We start from the raw sequence: 6,199 nt of genomic DNA, 5'->3' as shown, positions 1-6,199 counted from the left end.
CCCTCAATACCGCCTTCACTGCATCCTATAAGTTTTGATATGTTGTGCTCTCATTTTTATTCATCTCTAGATGCTTAGCAATTTCTCTTGCAAATTCTTCTTTAACCCATTGATTGTTTAAGAGTGTGTTGTTTAACCTCCAGATATTTGTGAATGTTTTAGATCTTTGATGATTTTTTACTTCTAGTTGTATTCCATTGTGATCAGAGAATGTGCTTTGAATAATTTCAATCTTTTTAAATTTATTGAGGCTTTTTTTATGGCCCAGAATATGATCTATCCTGGAGAAAGTTCCATGAGCACTAGAGAAGAATGTGTATCCTGGTGATTTTGGATGTAATGCTCTATATATGTCTAAGTCAAATTCATTTATCACCTTGTTTTTCAGTTTCCTTGTTAGTCCTCTCTCTGGTTTATCTATCTATAGGAGAGAGTGATGTATTGAAGTCTCCCACAATTATTGTCAAAACATCTCTTGCTTCCTTCAGTTTTGCCAATATTTGTCTCTTTTACTTTGGGGCAACTTGATTGGGTGCATAGACATTTATGATTGTTATTTCTTCTTGTTGGATTGTCCCTTTTATTAGTTCATAGTATCCTTCTTAGTCTCTTATGACATCCTTGCATTTAAACTCTATTTTATCTGAGACTTATATTGCTCCCCCTGATTTCTTTTGGCTGTAGCTTGCATGGAACATCCCTGCTTTCTTTTGGCTGTAGCTTGCATGGAACATTTTTTTCCATCCTTTTACTTTCAATTTCTTTGTGTCTCTGGGTCTAAGATGAGTGTCTTTCAAGCACATATTGATAGTTCATATTTTAAAATCTGTTCTGCCAATCTGTATCTTTTAATTGGGGAGTTTAATCCACTCACATTCAGTGTTATTACTGTGAAGGCAGTTCTTGAATCAGCCATAATATCCTTTGGTTTTTATTTGACAGATGTATTTTTTCCTCTCTCTCTCTATTTCCTTTAATCTACCCTTACTAAAACTCTTAGTTCTGTGCCCTTCTCCAGACCTCTCTCTCCTTTCTTTTTTTCTCAGCTGGTAGGGCTCCCTTTAGTATTTCTTGTAGGTCAGGTCTCTTGTTAGCAAATTCTCTCAGCATTTGTTCATCTGTGCAAATTTTAAGCTCCCCTTCAAATTTGAAGGAGAGCTTTGCTGGATAAAGAATTCTTGGTTGGCAATTTCTCTCCTTAAGAATTTTAATTATGTCATACCACTGCCTTCTCACCTCCATGGTTGGCCACTGAGTAGTTACTACTTAGTCTTATATTTTTTCCCTTGTATGTGGTGAATTGCTTCTCTCTTGTTGCTTTCAGATCTCTCCTTCTCTTCTGCATTTGACAGTCTGATCAGAATATGTCTTGGAGTGTGTTTGGATTTATTCTATTTGGATTTCATTGGGCATCTATGATTTGCATATTTATGTCATTCAGAAAGGTTGAGAAGTTTTCCCCAACAATGTCTTTGAATACTCTTCCTAGTCCTTTACCCTTCTCTTCCCTTTCTGGAACACCAATGATTCTTATACATATGCACTTCATGTTGTCCATTATTTCTCTGAGCTCTGTTTCAAATTTTTCAATTTTTTTTCACCATTTGTTCTTTTGTGTTTTCACTTTCCAACACATTATCATTGAGTTCACTTATTCTTTTTTCTATTTCTTCAAATCTGGTGTTATGTGACTCAAGAATCTTTTTAATTTGATGAACAGATTCTTTTATTTCCATAAGATCTGCTATTTTTTTATTTACTCTTGCAAATTCTTCTTTATGCTCTTCTAGGGTTATCTTGACTTCCTTTATATCCCGAGCCAGGATATTAGTGTTTGAGATTACTTCTTTGATTAATTGCTCCAAGTTCTGTGTCTCCTCTGGTTTTTTTAATTTGGGCATTTGGATTGTGCATATCTTCTTGTTTCTTCATATGCTTTATAATTTTCTGTTGGTTTTGGCCTCTTGGCATTTGCTTATCTTGAAAGGGTTCTTTTAGGATATGCAGACTTATGTAAATAATTATCTATAATATGACAGAGGGACAGCTTGGTGGAGTACACTTTCCCTGACATACCAGCAGATGGTGCTCCTGAGCCACCTTACTCTGAAGCCAGTTCTCCCCAACTTTGTCTATGCAGTGAGTGGGGGCCCAAACCATGTGGAAGTCCAATCAGTGCACCAATTTTCCCTGTGCAGTAGGGACTGCCAGCCCTGTGGGTGGGGGGCATGCTTTGTGCAGTTTGCCAGGGAAGACAGCTCTAAGACCCAGTACTCCCAGCCATTCCCAGGGCTATGGCTGGAATACCCTGGGGCTGCAGAATGCATCTAGCCCTTCAACTCAAATTCCCCACAGTCCCTCTCTTCTGTGGGCCCACAAGTCCCTGGAATTGGTGTAGGGCTCCTGGCACTTCTGTGTGGGACCCCTGCCTCTAGGCTGTGCACACCAGAGGCTTCCACAGAGGAGGAGTGTGCACTGTCACAAGCCAGCCAAATCCTGTATTCACTTCAGGAAGCTCTGGGCTGTGGTGCTGTGAAGGGACATCTCCCAGTCTGCTGCAAAGATGGCTGCACGGGGCATGGAAACTACCCATTTTTGTGATCAAACACCTGCAGCAGCTCATACCTGGCTCAAGGACCCTTAGCTGTGGGTGTACAAAGGGCTGTCACCCAGTCCAGATACCATGGCAGATGCCCAGGGCATGGAATGTAGTCCCCACCAATCTTGGCTGCGGCTCCCGTTGCTGGCTCCCTGGGTCGGACACCAACCCACCTCCAAACACTGTCTCACAGTTTCTCCCCACCGCTCAACTACAACTCCAGCTGTGTTTCCCCAGCAGTTCTCCAGACAGAACACTCACATGATTCCAAACACAGTCTCTCAGTTTCTCAAAGTATACAGTCACTGTGGGTGTAGAAGTCCCTGCCCAGCCAGTGGAACCCTGGAACCACTATTCTGGAGCACTTTCTGTCTTTTATGTAGTGTTTTTCAGGGAGCAGAATTTTGCTCTGTCTCTCCTATTTTGCCATCTTTGATTCTCTTCCAAAGTCATTTTGATTATTCTAGGCTGTTGGTACTTCTATATGAATTTTAGAATCTGTTCACCAATATTTACAAAAAAGTTTGTTGGTATTTTTATAGGATTTCATTGGATGTATAGATCCATTTGTCAAGAATTGGTATCTTAACAATGCTAATTCTTCCAATCAATGAATAAAGTATACACATTTATTGGTTTCCATTAATTTATCTCAACAACATTTTGTAGTTTACAGTTTGCAGGTATTGCACATTTATTTTTCAGTTTTATCCCAAAGTACTTCATATTTTTATGTCATCATAAATGGTATTCCTCTTTCTTAATTTCAATTTCCTATTGCTTTTTGCTAGTGTGTGTGTATATATGTATACATATAACTGTATATATGTATACAAATATACATATATATGTGTATACCTATGTATGTAACTGTATAAATACATATAACTGTGTGTATGTATGTGTATATATATTTGTATATATATATATATATATATATATACACACACGGTTACTTTTTTTTTTAGTCAGACAGTAAATAATTTATTGGTGGGCACAAATTGGCAAGGCAGTGGTGGCAAAGTCTTCAGGAATGCAGGGCCTGCCACTTGTCCAAGGGGCCATGATTGGGGATGTATTTGACCCCACCACCATCTGGGGTGAGGCACTTCTCAGCCACCATGTCTTTGAGTCCATCAGCCTTAAACTTGGTGAAGTTCCACTTCTTGGAGATATGGATTTTCTGGCAGCCTGGAACCATGAATTTGGCACTAAGCAGAGCCTCAGTCAGTACTCCTTGTTTTGAAGCTCAGTGTGGATGGACTTGATGACTTGGACAATGTGGACCCTGGCCACCATAACCTGGGGCTTTCCAAAGGCACTGCACATACTTGTCTGGAGCCTGTTTGCCCTAGCACAGGACATCTTGTTGATGCAGGTGACATGGAAGGGGTGGAGCCACACTCAGATGTGAAAGCCATCTTTGCCACAACTTTTCACCATGGGCTTGTTGGCACAAATATGCACAGCCTCCAGTGCTTCAGAGGACAGCTGCTCATATTCATCTGACACCATGCGGTCACACAGTGGAAACTCATCTACTTTTGCCTCCTTCTGACCCAGGTAAAAATGCAGATCTTTGCATCATGGACACCTCTGCAGAAGCGAGACTTTGGATAGGGCTTGTTCTTACAATACTGGTAACATCTGGCAGGGCAGCAGCCCATTGTGACACCACAGTTTTCTGTGGTGCACCAAAAGGAAAGAGCTGCCATGAATTCTTGTATATTGGTGTATCTTGAAAATTGCTAAACTCACTTATTATAGCATCCTTTTTGCAGATTTCATCTTGATGATCATGTTGTCTATTGAATAAAGACAATTTCACTTCTTCCTATCCAATCTGGTTAATTTTTTTCCTTTTTATTGGCTTATTTCTCTAGCCAGAACTTTCAATACATCATTAAATAGAAGTGGCAAGAGTGGACATCCCTGACCTGCTCTCAATCTTAAGGGGAAAGCATCTAGTTTTTCACTATTAAGTATGAAGTTAGCTAAGGGTTTTTTGTATAGAAGTTTCCTTCTATTGCTAATTTGTTGAGAGTTTTTATAACGAATTGATTCTGGGTTTTGTCAAATGCTTTTTCTGTATCTATTGAAATTATCACTTTTTTCCCTTTTTTGTTGGTTAATATGGTGTATTACATTGATTTTCAAATGTTATCCTGCTGTGTGATACATATAGCATCTCCTACCTGATGAAGGATTGACCCTGCCCCTGTCCCCTCAGGCATCCCTCCCTGTAACTCCCTGGAAGCATGCCCAGCTTTAGCTGCTATAACCTTGAACACTTCCCACCGTGAGTGCATTTTGTTTTGAGAAAAGAGCATATACCAAGATGTTTTCCCAAAAACTGCATTCAAGCCCTTAATATTTAGCCACTTTTTTTCCCCAACCATATATAATCTGTAGTGTGGTTGCCATAGGTGCAGGCATACTCAACTGAACTTCTCGCCATTCTCACTGTCCATCATGAGGTAGCTGCTTCTCTCCATACATAAATTCCCCCTAATAAATACCTAAGGACAGATCACCATGGTGATCAGTGCCTCTTTCTTCAGAATCTGTACCAGCCCCATTATGGGGCAGTTTGGGACATTCCCAGCTGGGTGTCCCCCTATTTCTTTTTGGGGCATGCCCTGCCACTGGTTCAGTGGGACACATTTTCTTTCCTGGGGCATTTCATGCTGCAACATCCTTTTAATATATTGGTAGATTCTATTTGCTAAAAGTTTAAGATTTTTGTATCTATATTCATGAGAGTTATTGGTCTGTAGTTTTATTCCCTTGTAATGTCTTTTCCTGTTTTTGTTATCAGAGCAATAATGCCAGACTCATAGAATGAGTTTAGAATTATTCCATCCTCTTCAATTTTTGGCAAAAGTTTGTACAGAATTGGTATTATTTATTCCTTAAATGTTTGGTAGAAATCACCAGGGTAATAATCTGGGCCTGGAGTTTTCTTTGTGGGAAGGTTTTGAAATAAAAATTAAATTCCTTTAATAAATATAAAGCTATTTTGGTTGTATATTTATTCTTTTTGCTTTGTTTTGTTTTTTTTATATATGGGTATATTTTTTATTGAGATTGTTCACATACCATACAACTATCCAAAGATCCAAAGTATACAGTCAGTTGCCCATAGTACCATCATACAGCTGTGCATCCATCAACACAATTAATTTCTTTTCAATTTTTAGAACATTTTCATTACTCCAGAAAAGAAATTAAAAAAAAAAAGGAAACTTGAATCCTTCCATACCCCTAACCATGCCCCCCTCAATTACTGATTCATAGTTTTGGTATAGTACATTTGTTACTGTTGATGAAAGAATGTTAAAATACTACTAACTGTAGTATATACTTTGCAATAGGTATATATATATTTACCTACATGCCTCTCTGTTATTAAATTCTGGTTATAGTGTCATACATATGTTCTAGTTCATGAGAGAGATTTCTAAGATTTGTAGAGTTAATCATGGACATTGTCTACCACAAGATTCAGTTTTATACATTCCCATCTTTTAACTTCCAACTTTCCTTTTGGTGACATACGTGACTCTTGGCTTACCCTTTCCACCACCTTCACACACCTTT

The 6,199-nt window shown here is 38.8% G+C and overlaps 1 pseudogene; it reads right to left on the bottom strand.

The window, feature by feature from the left end:
• Window positions 1–3,626: 3,626 nt before the first annotated feature.
• On the bottom strand, window positions 3,627–4,266 carry LOC119523445 (annotated as a pseudogene).
• Between the last annotated feature and the right edge of the window lie 1,933 nt (window positions 4,267–6,199).

The sequence above is a fragment of the Choloepus didactylus genome, chromosome X, assembly GCF_015220235.1.
Source record: "Choloepus didactylus isolate mChoDid1 chromosome X, mChoDid1.pri, whole genome shotgun sequence".
In the NCBI taxonomy this organism is placed as follows: Eukaryota; Metazoa; Chordata; class Mammalia; order Pilosa; family Megalonychidae; genus Choloepus; species Choloepus didactylus.
Note: the sequence above shows the minus strand (reverse complement) of the source record. Positions and strands in the feature narration are given on the sequence as shown.